The following is a 16,434-nucleotide window of genomic DNA, read 5'->3' on the forward strand; positions in this document are numbered from 1 at the left end:
TATAAAAGACTTGTCAAATGTACTTGCTTCTACGAATGGGTTAGAAATATTTCACCATGTTAACCATAAAACAGTGGCAGCAAGTCCAAGGCTTTACCCAAGGATAATTCAGCTCAATAAGGTTTCTTGAGCTAAGACAAGAAAGATAACATAACCGGAATTGCTAAAGAGACAATGTTTTGACTCATTCAACCATACAAAAGATGTTTCAAGAAAGGAGATTAATTTTTCTTGTTAGGAAAACGAAAGCTAAAAACATGTAGGTCATTGGAGAAAAAGAGAGTGGGGAGCTTAAAGTATCCATTTAACTGACCATTGGTTCAGGACTTGCAGCTGATAAAGTATCCAACAGTGAATTCTGGGGTTCCATTTCTTCATGCCATAGAGGGAGGGTGTCCACGGGATAGAATTTTCTAGTAACGCCGTCTTTGTTGATCTGCAAACGAGGATTCAGAACAATCAGGTTTATGCAAGACTAGGTACAGAATTTTCCTTAACTGCTGCACCAATACCATTTGATGGTTTGAGCCAATTAATTACTTCTCATGATATTGGCTAGTATATGAATTAACTGTATGTTACAACCTTGACATAGAGTCGGTGAAAATCTTGGTAACAAAATACTGAAGGTAAGGATATGATATTCATAAGCATGCTATGATTAGTTCCCAATTTAAGACGGGGTTGGATCACTAATACAAGAAGTAGTTCATAATGAGAAGCAACTCACAGTCACTGTCCGAACAGCACCACCACTGGCACCATCCCGAGCAATGGCAAGAGAGACTGCCTTCACAACTAATTGCTGGAGAAACATCAAAGTAAACACAAAATTAAGCAATGTCTTATATTCATATAGCGTGATCATAATGCAGAAAACCAACAGTGGAGGGTGTTCGCTCCTGTTCCGATAATAATGCAGTCACTGTAAGGTCGCATGAGAACAGTAAGGCAACTAACAATGAAGGATCATGCTACTTCATAGAGTGAATATTAAGCAGACTTACGTGTGTTGGTGGAGAAAGTAACGTACATAATCTGAAACAAATTGTGAATCTGCTACCTGATCAAAGAATAATGCAAAAGGCGTCAATTAGGAGCAAGAAAGAAGTTCATAATGAGAAGCAACTCACAGTCACTGTCCGAACAACACCACCACTGGCACCATCCCGAGCAATGGCAAGAGAGACTGCCTTCACAACTAATTGCTGGAGAAACATCAAAGTAAACACAAAATTAAGCAATGTCTTATATTCATATAGCGTGATCATAATGCAGAAAACCAACAGTGGAGGGTGTTCGCTCCTGTTCCGATAATAATTCAGTCACTGTAAGGTCGCATGAGAACAGTAAGGCAACTAACAATGAAGGATCATGCTACTTCATAGAGTGAATATTAAGCAGACTTACGTGTGTTGGTGGAGAAAGTAACGTACATAATCTGAAACAAATTGTGAATCTGCTACCTGATCAAAGAATATTGCAAAAGGCGTCAATTAGGAGCAAGAAAGTAACGTTTTTCAGTGGGGGGGCGGAAAAAGGAAGAGGACAAAAAGAAGATCACAGAAAAATGGGCAAGAAACAAACGTATTACCGCATATGTAACTTACGCAAACAATCGCAGCCGCTCAGCATTGAGATCAGCATCCTAACCTGTATTACCATTTAAAAGAAGCAGCACAGCATAGCGGAACAACAAGAAGTACACATACCAAATTGAGAAATAGTAGAAGGTATGCATTATAAGGTCCATACCTAGCCATCACTATAAACCACAAAGAAAGATGGTATATCTGATCAAGGACAAATAGCTCGATCTACTCATTCGAAGACTTGTAATATAAATTGGGCTTCTCGGAGTGATGGTGTTCCAACGGAGAAAATGCATTATATTTGCGGTATCCTTGAAGACGTCTTGGACAAGTAAAAATCCATGGAAAAGGTTTTTGGGCATCTAAATCCATGCTAAATTTTTGGCTCAATATAAGATACTAATTGGATTTTTCTTCGACTGAGATGAAATGTACAATGGAATTTTCATCCAAAATCCAATTAACAACAAAATCTGAATATATTGAGCCAAAAAATAACTTAACTAGAAACAAAAAATAATTAACCTATATGTTACACTATCTTAAATTCTTATTTGTCCAAAATCTTCAAGGTGAGCTCAATACCACAACCACATTACTTTCCTCCATGGAACATCATCATCAAGAAAAAAGCCTATCTATATAAAGAAGGGCTCCAAACGGTAGCTTGAGCTATCAATCGCCATGGAAAAGGGGGGAATGCTTAAAGAAACAATTTACAGAAAAGACAAGTTTAGATGAGGATTAGTTTTGCTGTAAAAAATTTACATGGAAGAGTATTTAGAATAGAAAGTCCTCGAAAAGAAGAGCTAAGACAAGAAAGATAACATAACCGGAATTGCTAAAGAGACAATGTTTTGACTCATTCAACCATACAAAAGAAGATTCAAGAAGGAGATTAATTTTTCTTGTTAGGAAAACGAAAGCTAAAAACATGTAGGTCATTGGGAGAAAAAGAGAGTGGGGAGCATAAAGTATCCATTTAACTGACCATTGGTTCAGGACTTGAAGCTGATAAAGTATCCAACAGTGAATTCTGGGGTTCCATTTCTTCATGCCATAGAGGGAGGGTGTCCCCGGGATAGAACTTTCTAGTAACGCCATCTTTGTTGATCTGCAAACGAGGATTCACAACAATCAGGTTTATGCAAGACTAGGTACAGAATTTGCCTTAACTGCTGCACCAATACCATTTGATGGTTTGAGCCAATTAATTACTTCCATGATATTGGCTAGTATATGAATTAACTGTATGTTACAACCTTGACATAGGGTCGGTGAAAATCTTGGTAACAAAATACTGATGGTAAGGATATGATATTCATAAGCATGCTATGATTAGTTCCCAATTTAAGACGGGGTTGGATCACTAATACAAGAAGTAGTTCATAATGAGAAGCAACTCACAGTCACTGTCCGAACAACACCACCACTGGCACCATCCCGAGCAATGGCAAGAGAGACTGCCTTCACAACTAATTGCTGGAGAAACATCAAAGTAAACACAAAATTAAGCAATGTCTTATGTTCATATAGCTTGATCATAATGCAGAAAACCAACAGTGGAGGGTGTTCGCTCCTGTTCCGATAATAATGCAGGACCCAACTTTTGACAATGTATTTCACATCCCTTCCCACGAAGGAAGAAGAAAAGAGAAACAGGCGGGTCTACAAAACTGCTCTATCACACAGTATAATGTGCTTATGTATATCATCGTGTTAGGAAACTCTGATGAAAGCTGAATTGTGTAACTTCATTGACATTGATACGTAATATACAAACCTAAGCTTCTTCTCGCGTCATCCCTTCCTTCCATGCTTGATCAAAGAAACCATACAGATAGGACGAGCCAGATCCTGAAATATAAAAGACTTGTCAAATGTACTTGCTTCTACGAATGGGTTAGAAATATCTCACCAAGTCAACCATAAAACAGTGGCAGCAAGTCCAAGGCTTTACCCAAGGATAATTCAGCTCAATAAGGTTTCTTGAGCTAAGACAAGAAAGATAACATAGCCGGAATTGCTAAAGAGACAATGTTTTGACTCATTCAACCATACAAAAGATGTTTCAAGAAAGGAGATTAATTTTTCTTGTTAGGAAAACGAAAGCTAAAAACATGTAGGTCATTGGGAGAAAAAGAGAGTGGGGAGCTTTAAGTATCCATTTAACTGACCATTGGTTCAGGACTTGCAGCTGATGAAGTATCCAACAGTGAATTCTCGGGTTCCATTTCTACATGCCATAGAGGGAGGGTGTCCACGGGATAGAACTTTCTAGTAACGCCATCTTTGTTGATCTGCAAACGAGGATTAACAACAATCAGGTTTATGCAAGACTAGGTACAGAATTTTCCTTAACTGCTGCACCAATACCATTTGATGGTTTGAGCCAATTAATTACTTCTCATGATATTGGCTATAGTATATGAATTAACTGTATGTTACAACCTTGACATAGAGTTGGTGAAAATCTTGGTAACAAAATACTGAAGGTAAGGATATGATATTCATAAGCATGCTATGATTAGTTCCCAATTTAAGACGGGGTTGGATCACTAATACAAGAAGTAGATCATAATGAGAAGCAACTCACAGTCACTGTCCGAACAGCACCACCACTGGCACCATCCCGAGCAATGGCAAGAGAGACTGCCTTCACAACTAATTGCTGGAGAAACATCAAAGTAAACACAAAATTAAGCAATGTCTTATATTCATATAGCGTGATCATAATGCCGAAAACCAACAGTGGAGGGTGTTCGCTCCTGTTCCGATAATAATGCAGTCACTGTAAGGTCGCATGAGAACAGTAAGGCAACTAACAATGAAGGATCATGCTACTTCATAGAGTGAATATTAAGCAGACTTACGTGTGTTGGTGGAGAAAGTAACGTACATAATCTGAAACAAATTGTGAATCTGCTACCTGATCAAAGAATAATGCAAAAGGCGTCAATTAGGAGCAAGAAAGAAGTTCATAATGAGAAGCAACTCACAGTCAATGTCCGAACATCACCACCACTGGCACCATCCTCAGCAATGGCAAGAGAGACTGCCTTCACAACTAATTGCTGGAGAAACATCAAAGTAAACACAAAATTAAGCAAAGTTTTATATTCATATAGCGTGATCATAATGCAGAAACCAACAGTGGAGGGTGTTCGCTCCTGTTCCGATAATAATGCAGTCACTGTAAGGTCGCATGAGAACAGTAAGGCAACTAACAATGAAGGATCATGCTACTTCATAGAGTGAATATTAAGCAGACTTACGTGTGTTGGTGGAGAAAGTAACGTACATAATCTGTAACTAATTGTGAATCTGCTACCTGATCAAAGAATATTGCAAAAGGCGTCAAATAGGAGCAAGAAAGTAGTTCATAATGAGAAGCAACTCACAGTCACTGTCCGAACAACACCACCACCGGCACCATCCCGAGCAATGGCAAGAGAGACTGCCTTCACAACTAATTGCTGGAGAAACATCAAAGTAAACACAAAATTAAGCAATGTCTTATATTCATATAGCGTGATCATAATGCAGAAAACCAACAGTGGAGGGTGTTCGCTCCTGTTCCGATAATAATGCAGTCACTGTAAGGTCGCATGAGAAAAGTAAGGCAACTAACAATGAAGGATCATGCTACTTCATAGAGTGAATATTAAGCAGACTTACGTGTGTTGGTGGAGAAAGTAACGTACGTAATCTGAAACAAATTGTGAATCTGCTACCTGATCAAAGAATATTGCAAAAGGCGTCAATTAGGAGCAAGAAAGTAGTTCATAATGAGAAGCAACTCACAGTCACTGTCCGACCAACACCACCACTGGCACTAACCCGAGCAATGGCAAGAGAGACTACCTTCACATCTAATTGCTGGAGAAACATCAAAGTAAACACAAAATTAAGCAATGTCTTATGTTCATATCGCTTGATCATAATGCAGAAAACCAACAGTGGAGGGTGTTCCCTCCTGTTCCGATAATAATGCAGGACCCAACTTTTGACAATGTATTTCACATCCCTTCCCACGAAGGAAGAAGAAAAGAGAAACAGGCGGGTCTATAAAACTGCTCTATCACCCAGTATAATGTGCTTATGTATATGATCGTGTTAGGAAACTCTAATGAAAGCTGAATTGTGTAACTTCATTGACATTGATACGTAATATACAAACCTCAGCTTCTTCTCGCGTCATCCCTTCCTTCCATGCTTGATCAAAGAAACCATACAGATAGGACGAGCCAGATCCTGAAATATAAAAGACTTGTCAAATGTACTTGCTTCTACGAATGGGTTAGAAATATTTCACCATGTTAACCATAAAACAGTGGCAGCAAGTCCAAGGCTTTACCCAAGGATTATTCAGCTCAATAAGGTTTCTTGAGCTAAGACAAGAAAGATAACATAACCGGAATTGCTAAAGAGACAATGTTTTGACTCATTCAACCATACAAAAGATGTTTCAAGAAAGGAGATTAATTTTTCTTGTTAGGAAAACGAAAGCTAAAAACATGTAGGTCATTGGAGAAAAAGAGAGTGGGGAGCTTAAAGTATCCATTTAACTGACCATTGGTTCAGGACTTGCAGCTGATAAAGTATCCAACAGTGAATTCTGGGGTTCCATTTCTTCATGCCATAGAGGGAGGGTGTCCACGGGATAGAATTTTCTAGTAACGCCGTCTTTGTTGATCTGCAAACGAGGATTCAGAACAATCAGGTTTATGCAAGACTAGGTACAGAATTTTCCTTAACTGCTGCACCAATACCATTTGATGGTTTGAGCCAATTAATTACTTCTCATGATATTGGCTAGTATATGAATTAACTGTATGTTACAACCTTGACATAGAGTCGGTGAAAATCTTGGTAACAAAATACTGAAGGTAAGGATATGATATTCATAAGCATGATATGATTAGTTCCCAATTTAAGACGGGGTTGGATCACTAATACAAGAAGTAGTTCATAATGAGAAGCAACTCACAGTCACTGTCCGAACAACACCACCACTGGCACCATCCCGAGCAATGGCAAGAGAGACTGCCTTCACAACTAATTGCTGGAGAAACATCAAAGTAAACACAAAATTAAGCAATGTCTTATATTCATATAGCGTGATCATAATGCAGAAAACCAACAGTGGAGGGTGTTCGCTCCTGTTCCGATAATAATGCAGTCACTGTAAGGTCGCATGAGAACAGTAAGGCAACTAACAATGAAGGATCATGCTACTTCATAGAGTGAATATTAAGCAGACTTACGTGTGTTGGTGGAGAAAGTAACGTACATAATCTGAAACAAATTGGGAATCTGCTACCTGATCAAAGAATATTGCAAAAGGCGTCAATTAGGAGCAAGAAAGAAGTTCATAATGAGAAGCAACTCACAGTCACTGTCCGAACAACACCACCACTGGCACCATCCCGAGCAATGGCAAGAGAGACTGCCTTCACAACTAATTGCTGGAGAAACATCAAAGTAAACACAAAATTAAGCAATGTCTTATATTCATATAGCGTGATCATAATGCAGAAAACCAACAGTGGAGGGTGTTCGCTACTGTTCCGATAATAATACAGTCATTGTAAGGTCGCATGAGAACAGTAAGGCAACTAACAATGAAGGATCATGCTACTTCATAGAGTGAATATTAAGCAGACTTACGTGTGTTGGTGGAGAAAGTAACGTACATAATCTGAAACAAATTGTGAATCTGCTACCTGATCAAAGAATATTGCAAAAGGCGTCAATTAGGAGCAAGAAAGTAACGTTTTGCAGTGGGGGGGGGGAAAAGGAAGAGGACAAAAAGAAGATCACAGAATAATGGGCAAGAAACAAACGTATTACCGCATATGTAACTTACGCAAACAATCGCAGCCGCTCAGCATTGAGATCAGCACCCTAACCTGTATTACCATTTAAAAGAAGCAGCACAGCATAGCGGAACAACAAGAAGTACACATACCAAATTGAGAAATAGTAGAAGGTATGCATTATAAGGTCCATACCTAGCCATCACTATAAACCACAAAGAAAGATGGTATATCTGATCAAGGACAAATAGCTCGATCTACTCATTCGAAGACTTGTAATATAAATTGGGCTTCTCGGAGTGATGGTGTTCCAACGGAGAAAATGCATTATATTTGCGGTATCCTTGAAGACGTCTTGGACAAGTAAAAATCCATGGAAAAGGTTTTTGGGCATCTAAATCCATGCTAAATTTTTGGCTCAATATAAGATACTAATTGGATTTTTCTTCGACTGAGATGAAATGTACAATGGAATTTTCATCCAAAATCCAATTAACAACAAAATCTGAATATATTGAGCCAAAAAATAACTTAACTAGAAACAAAAAATAATTAACCTATATGTTACACTATCTTAAATTCTTATTTGTCCAAAATCTTCAAGGTGAGCTCAATACCACAACCACATTACTTTCCTCCATGGAACATCATCATCAAGAAAAAAGCCTATCTATATAAAGAAGGGCTCCAAACGGTAGCTTGAGCTATCAATCGCCATGGAAAAGGGGGGAATGCTTAAAGAAACAATTTACAGAAAAGACAAGTTTAGATGAGGATTAGTTTTGCTATAAAAAATTTACATAGAAGAGTATTTAGAATAGAAAGTCCTCGAAAAGAAGAGCTAAGACAAGAAAGATAACATAACCGGAATTGCTAAAGAGACAATGTTTTGACTCATTCAACCATACAAAAGAAGATTCAAGAAGGAGATTAATTTTTCTTGTTAGGAAAACGAAAGCTAAAAACATGTAGGTCATTGGGAGAAAAAGAGAGTGGGGAGCTTAAAGTATCCATTTAACTGACCATTGGTTCAGGACTTGCAGCTGATAAAGTATCCAACAGTGAATTCTGGGGTTCCATTTCTTCATGCCATAGAGGGAGGGTGTCCCCGGGATAGAACTTTCTAGTAACGCCATCTTTGTTGATCTGCAAACGAGGATTCACAACAATCAGGTTTATGCAAGACTAGGTACAGAATTTGCCTTAACTGCTGCACCAATACCATTTGAATTAATTACTTCTCATGATATTGGCTAGTATATGAATTAACTGTATGTTACAACCTTGACATAGAGTTGGTGAAAATCTTGGTAACAAAATACTGAAGGTAAGGATATGATATTCATAAGCATGCTATGATTAGTTCCCAATTTAAGACGGGGTTGGATCACTAATACAAGAAGTAGTTCATAATGAGAAGCAACTCACAGTCACTGTCCGAACAACACCACCACTGGCACCATCCCGAGCAATGGCAAGAGAGACTGCCTTCACAACTAATTGCTGGAGAAACATCAAAGTAAACACAAAATTAAGCAATGTCTTATGTTCATATCGCTTGATGATAATGCAGAAAACCAACAGTGGAGGGTGTTCCCTCCTGTTCCGATAATAATGCAGGACCCAACTTTTGACAATGTATTTCACATCCCTTCCCACGAAGGAAGAAGAAAAGAGAAACAGGCGGGTCTATAAAACTGCTCTATCACCCAGTATAATGTGCTTATGTATATCATCGTGTTAGGAAACTCTAATGAAAGCTGAATTGTGTAACTTCATTGACATTGATACGTAATATACAAACCTCAGCTTCTTCTCGCGTCATCCCTTCCTTCCATGCTTGATCAAAGAAACCATACAGATAGGACGAGCCAGATCCTGAAATATAAAAGACTTGTCAAATGTACTTGCTTCTACGAATGGGTTAGAAATATTTCACCATGTTAACCATAAAACAGTGGCAGCAAGTCCAAGGCTTTACCCAAGGATAATTCAGCTCAATAATGTTTCTTGAGCTAAGACAAGAAAGATAACATAACCGAAATTGCTAAAGAGACAATGTTTTGACTCATTCAACCATACAAAAGATGTTTCAAGAAAGGAGATTAATTTTTCTTGTTAGGAAAACGAAAGCTAAAAACATGTAGGTCATTGGGAGAAAAAGAGAGTGGGGAGCTTAAAGTATCCATTTAACTGACCATTGGTTCAGCACTTGCAGCTGATAAAGTATCCAACAGTCAATTCTGGGGTTCCATTTCTTCATGCCATAGAGGGAGGCTGTCCACGGGATAGAATTTTCTAGTAACGCCGTCTTTGTTGATCTGCAAACGAGGATTCACAACAATCAGGTTTATGCAAGACTAGGTACAGAATTTTCCTTAACTGCTGCACCAATACCATTTGATGGTTTGAGCCAATTAATTACTTCTCATGATATTGGCTAGTATATGAATTAACTGTATGTTACAACCTTGACATAGAGTTGGTGAAAATCTTGGTAACAAAATACTGAAGGTAAGGATATGATATTCATAAGCATGCTATGATTAGTTCCCAATTTAAGACGGGGTTGGATCACTAATACAAGAAGTAGTTCATAATGAGAAGCAACTCACAGTCACTGTGAGAACAACACCACCACTGGCACCATCCCGAGCAATGGCAAGAGAGACTGCCTTCACAACTAATTGCTGGAGAAACATCAAAGTAAACACAAAATTAAGCAATGTCTTATATTCATATAGCGTGATCATAATGCAGAAAACCAACAGTGGAGGGTGTTCGCTACTGTTCCGATAATAATGCAGTCACTGTAAGGTCACATGAGAACAGTAAGGCAACTAACAATGAAGGATCATGCTACTTCATAGAGTGAATATTAAGCAGACTTACGTGTGTTGGTGGAGAAAGTAACGTACATAATCTGAAACAAATTGTGAATCTGCTACCTGATCAAAGAATATTGCAAAAGGCGTCAATTAGGAGCAAGAAAGTAACGTTTTGCAGTGGGGGGGGGGAAAAGGAAGAGGACAAAAAGAAGATCACAGAATAATGGGCAAGAAACAAACGTATTACCGCATATGTAACTTACGCAAACAATCGCAGCCGCTCAGCATTGAGATCAGCACCCTAACCTGTATTACCATTTAAAAGAAGCAGCACAGCATAGCGGAACAACAAGAAGTACACATACCAAATTGAGAAATAGTAGAAGGTATGCATTATAAGGTCCATACCTAGCCATCACTATAAACCACAAAGAAATATGGTATATCTGATCAAGGACAAATAGCTCGATCTACTCATTCGAAGACTTGTAATATAAATTGGGCTTCTCGGAGTGATGGTGTTCCAACGGAGAAAATGCATTATATTTGCGGTATCCTTGAAGACGTCTTGGACAAGTAAAAATCCATGGAAAAGGTTTTTGGGCATCTAAATCCATGCTAAATTTTTGGCTCAATATAAGATACTAATTGGATTTTTCTTCGACTGAGATGAAATGTACAATGGAATTTTCATCCAAAATCCAATTAACAACAAAATCTGAATATATTGAGCCAAAAAATAACTTAACTAGAAACAAAAAATAATTAACCTATATGTTACACTATCTTAAATTCTTATTTGTCCAAAATCTTCAAGGTGAGCTCAATACCACAACCACATTACTTTCCTCCATGGAACATCATCATCAAGAAAAAAGCCTATCTATATAAAGAAGGGCTCCAAACGGTAGCTTGAGCTATCAATCGCCATGGAAAAGGGGGGAATGCTTAAAGAAACAATTTACAGAAAAGACAAGTTTAGATGAGGATTAGTTTTGCTATAAAAAATTTACATAGAAGAGTATTTAGAATAGAAAGTCCTCGAAAAGAAGAGCTAAGACAAGAAAGATAACATAACCGGAATTGCTAAAGAGACAATGTTTTGACTCATTCAACCATACAAAAGAAGATTCAAGAAGGAGATTAATTTTTCTTGTTAGGAAAACGAAAGCTAAAAACATGTAGGTCATTGGGAGAAAAAGAGAGTGGGGAGCTTAAAGTATCCATTTAACTGACCATTGGTTCAGGACTTGCAGCTGATAAAGTATCCAACAGTGAATTCTGGGGTTCCATTTCTTCATGCCATAGAGGGAGGGTGTCCCCGGGATAGAACTTTCTAGTAACGCCATCTTTGTTGATCTGCAAACGAGGATTCACAACAATCAGGTTTATGCAAGACTAGGTACAGAATTTGCCTTAACTGCTGCACCAATACCATTTGAATTAATTACTTCTCATGATATTGGCTAGTATATGAATTAACTGTATGTTACAACCTTGACATAAAGTCGGTGAAAATCTTGGTAACAAAATACTGAAGGTAAGGATATGATATTCATAAGCATGCTATGATTAGTTCCCAATTTAAGACGGGGTTGGATCACTAATACAAGAAGTAGTTCATAATGAGAAGCAACTCACAGTCACTGTCCGAACAACACCACCACTGGCACCATCCCGAGCAATGGCAAGAGAGACTGCCTTCACAACTAATTGCTGGAGAAACATCAAAGTAAACACAAAATTAAGCAATGTCTTATGTTCATATAGCTTGATCATAATGCAGAAAACCAACAGTGGAGGGTGTTCGCACCTGTTCCGATAATAATGCAGGACCCAACTTTTGACAATGTATTTCACATCCCTTCCCACGAAGGAAGAAGAAAAGAGAAACAGGCGGGTCTACAAAACTGCTCTATCACCCAGTATAATGTGCTTATGTATATCATCGTGTTAGGAAACTCTGATGAAAGCTGAATTGTGTAACTTCATTGACATTGATACGTAATATACAAACCTCAGCTTCTTCTCGCGTCATCCCTTCCTTCCATGCTTGATCAAAGAAACCATACAGATAGGACGAGCCAGATCCTGAAATATAAAAGACTTGTCAAATGTACTTGCTTCTACGAATGGGTTAGAAATATTTCACCATGTTAACCATAAAACAGTGGCAGCAAGTCCAAGGCTTTACCCAAGGATAATTCAGCTCAATAAGGTTTCTTGAGCTAAGACAGGAAAGATAACATAACCGGAATTGCTAAAGAGACAATGTTTTGACTCATTCAACCATACAAAAGATGTTTCAAGAAAGGAGATTAATTTTTCTTGTTAGGAAAACGAAAGCTAAAAACATGTAGGTCATTGGGAGAAAAAGAGAGTGGGGAACTTAAAGTATCCATTTAACTGACCATTGGTTCAGGACTTGCAGCTGATAAAGTATCCAACAGTGAATTCTGGGGTTCCATTTCTTCATGCCATAGAGGGAGGGTGTCCCCGGGATAGAACTTTCTAGTAACGCCATCTTTGTTGATCTGCAAACGAGGATTCACAACAATCAGGTTTATGCAAGACTAGGTACAGAATTTTCCTTAACTGCTGCACCAATACCATTTGATGGTTTGAGCCAATTAATTACTTGTCATGATATTGGCTAGTATATGAATTAACTGTATGTTACAACCTTGACATAGAGTTGGTGAAAATCTTGGTAACAAAATACTGAAGGTAAGGATATGATATTCATAAGCATGCTATGATTAGTTCCCAATTTAAGACGGGGTTGGATCACTAATACAAGAAGTAGTTCATAATGAGAAGCAACTCACAGTCACTGTCCGAACAACACCACTACTGGCACCATCCCGAGCAATGGCAAGAGAGACTGCCTTCACAACTAATTGCTGGAGAAACATCAAAGTAAACACAAAATTAAGCAATGTCTTATGTTCATATAGCTTGATCATAATGCAGAAAACCAACAGTGGAGGGTGTTCGCACCTGTTCCGATAATAATGCAGGACCCAACTTTTGACAATGTATTTCACATCCCTTCCCACGAAGGAAGAAGAAAAGAGAAACAGGCGGGTCTACAAAACTGCTCTATCACCCAGTATAATGTGCTTATGTATATCATCGTGTTAGGAAACTCTGATGAAAGCTGAATTGTGTAACTTCATTGACATTGATACGTAATATACAAACCTCAGCTTCTTCTCGCGTCATCCCTTCCTTCCATGCTTGATCAAAGAAACCATACAGATAGGACGAGCCAGATCCTGAAATATAAAAGACTTGTCAAATGTACTTGCTTCTACGAATGGGTTAGAAATATTTCACCATGTTAACCATAAAACAGTGGCAGCAAGTCCAAGGCTTTACCCAAGGATAATTCAGCTCAATAAGGTTTCTTGAGCTAAGACAAGAAAGATAACATAACCGGAATTGCTAAAGAGACAATGTTTTGACTCATTCAACCATACAAAAGATGTTTCAAGAAAGGAGATTAATTTTTCTTGTTAGGAAAACGAAAGCTAAAAACATGTAGGTCATTGGGAGAAAAAGAGAGTGGGGAACTTAAAGTATCCATTTAACTGACCATTGGTTCAGGACTTGCAGCTGATAAAGTATCCAACAGTGAATTCTGGGGTTCCATTTCTTCATGCCATAGAGGGAGGGTGTCCCCGGGATAGAACTTTCTAGTAACGCCATCTTTGTTGATCTGCAAACGAGGATTCACAACAATCAGGTTTATGCAAGACTAGGTACAGAATTTTCCTTAACTGCTGCACCAATACCATTTGATGGTTTGAGCCAATTAATTACTTGTCATGATATTGGCTAGTATATGAATTAACTGTATGTTACAACCTTGACATAGAGTTGGTGAAAATCTTGGTAACAAAATACTGAAGGTAAGGATATGATATTCATAAGCATGCTATGATTAGTTCCCAATTTAAGACGGGGTTGGATCACCAATACAAGAAGTAGTTCATAATGAGAAGCAACTCACAGTCACTGTCCGAACAACACCACTACTGGCACCATCCCGAGCAATGGCAAGAGAGACTGCCTTCACAACTAATTGCTGGAGAAACATCAAAGTAAACACAAAATTAAGCAATGTCTTATGTTCATATAGCTTGATCATAATGCAGAAAACCAACAGTGGAGGGTGTTCGCACCTGTTCCGATAATAATGCAGGACCCAACTTTTGACAATGTATTTCACATCCCTTCCCACGAAGGAAGAAGAAAAGAGAAACAGGCGGGTCTACAAAACTGCTCTATCACCCAGTATAATGTGCTTATGTATATCATCGTGTTAGGAAACTCTGATGAAAGCTGAATTGTGTAACTTCATTGACATTGATACGTAATATACAAACCTCAGCTTCTTCTCGCGTCATCCCTTCCTTCCATGCTTGATCAAAGAAACCATACAGATAGGACGAGCCAGATCCTGAAATATAAAAGACTTGTCAAATGTACTTGCTTCTACGAATGGGTTAGAAATATTTCACCATGTTAACCATAAAACAGTGGCAGCAAGTCCAAGGCTTTACCCAAGGATAATTCAGCTCAATAAGGTTTCTTGAGCTAAGACAAGAAAGATAACATAACCGGAATTGCTAAAGAGACAATGTTTTGACTCATTCAACCATACAAAAGATGTTTCAAGAAAGGAGATTAATTTTTCTTGTTAGGAAAACGAAAGCTAAAAACATGTAGGTCATTGGGAGAAAAAGAGAGTGGGGAACTTAAAGTATCCATTTAACTGACCATTGGTTCAGGACTTGCAGCTGATAAAGTATCCAACAGTGAATTCTGGGGTTCCATTTCTTCATGCCATAGAGGGAGGGTGTCCCCGGGATAGAACTTTCTAGTAACGCCATCTTTGTTGATCTGCAAACGAGGATTCACAACAATCAGGTTTATGCAAGACTAGGTACAGAATTTTCCTTAACTGCTGCACCAATACCATTTGATGGTTTGAGCCAATTAATTACTTGTCATGATATTGGCTAGTATATGAATTAACTGTATGTTACAACCTTGACATAGAGTTGGTGAAAATCTTGGTAACAAAATACTGAAGGTAAGGATATGATATTCATAAGCATGCTATGATTAGTTCCCAATTTAAGACGGGGTTGGATCACTAATACAAGAAGTAGTTCATAATGAGAAGCAACTCACAGTCACTGTCCGAACAACACCACTACTGGCACCATCCCGAGCAATGGCAAGAGAGACTGCCTTCACAACTAATTGCTGGAGAAACATCAAAGTAAACACAAAATTAAGCAATGTCTTATGTTCATATAGCTTGATCATAATGCAGAAAACCAACAGTGGAGGGTGTTCGCACCTGTTCCGATAATAATGCAGGACCCAACTTTTGACAATGTATTTCACATCCCTTCCCACGAAGGAAGAAGAAAAGAGAAACAGGCGGGTCTACAAAACTGCTCTATCACCCAGTATAATGTGCTTATGTATATCATCGTGTTAGGAAACTCTGATGAAAGCTGAATTGTGTAACTTCATTGACATTGATACGTAATATACAAACCTCAGCTTCTTCTCGCGTCATCCCTTCCTTCCATGCTTGATCAAAGAAACCATACAGATAGGACGAGCCAGATCCTGAAATATAAAAGACTTGTCAAATGTACTTGCTTCTACGAATGGGTTAGAAATATTTCACCATGTTAACCATAAAACAGTGGCAGCAAGTCCAAGGCTTTACCCAAGGATAATTCAGCTCAATAAGGTTTCTTGAGCTAAGACAAGAAAGATAACATAACCGGAATTGCTAAAGAGACAATGTTTTGACTCATTCAACCATACAAAAGATGTTTCAAGAAAGGAGATTAATTTTTCTTGTTAGGAAAACGAAAGCTAAAAACATGTAGGTCATTGGGAGAAAAAGAGAGTGGGGAACTTAAAGTATCCATTTAACTGACCATTGGTTCAGGACTTGCAGCTGATAAAGTATCCAACAGTGAATTCTGGGGTTCCATTTCTTCATGCCATAGAGGGAGGGTGTCCCCGGGATAGAACTTTCTAGTAACGCCATCTTTGTTGATCTGCAAACGAGGATTCACAACAATCAGGTTTATGCAAGACTAGGTACAGAATTTTCCTTAACTGCTGCACCAATACCATTTGATGGTTTGAGCCAATTAA

The 16,434-nt window shown here is 38.3% G+C and overlaps 2 long non-coding RNA genes across 2 annotated transcripts; both read right to left on the bottom strand.

Moving 5' to 3' along the window:
- Positions 1-3,375: 3,375 nt before the first annotated feature.
- Positions 3,376-7,056, bottom strand: LOC148788189 (uncharacterized). The gene is made up of 4 exons (XR_016065529.1): positions 6,860-7,056; positions 4,189-4,263; positions 3,770-3,892; positions 3,376-3,449 (listed from the first exon to the last, which is right to left on the bottom strand). It is a non-coding gene; the product is annotated as an uncharacterized LOC148788189 (long non-coding RNA).
- On the bottom strand, positions 4,472-5,473 carry LOC148788190 (uncharacterized). The gene is made up of 4 exons (XR_016065532.1): positions 5,433-5,473; positions 5,271-5,326; positions 4,868-5,068; positions 4,472-4,666 (listed from the first exon to the last, which is right to left on the bottom strand). It is a non-coding gene; the product is annotated as an uncharacterized LOC148788190 (long non-coding RNA).
- Positions 7,057-16,434: the final 9,378 nt, after the last annotated feature.

The sequence above is a fragment of the Sesamum indicum genome, linkage group LG5, assembly GCF_026168435.1.
Source record: "Sesamum indicum cultivar Baizhima isolate 11 linkage group LG5, ASM2616843v1, whole genome shotgun sequence".
Taxonomy (NCBI): domain Eukaryota; kingdom Viridiplantae; phylum Streptophyta; class Magnoliopsida; order Lamiales; family Pedaliaceae; genus Sesamum; species Sesamum indicum.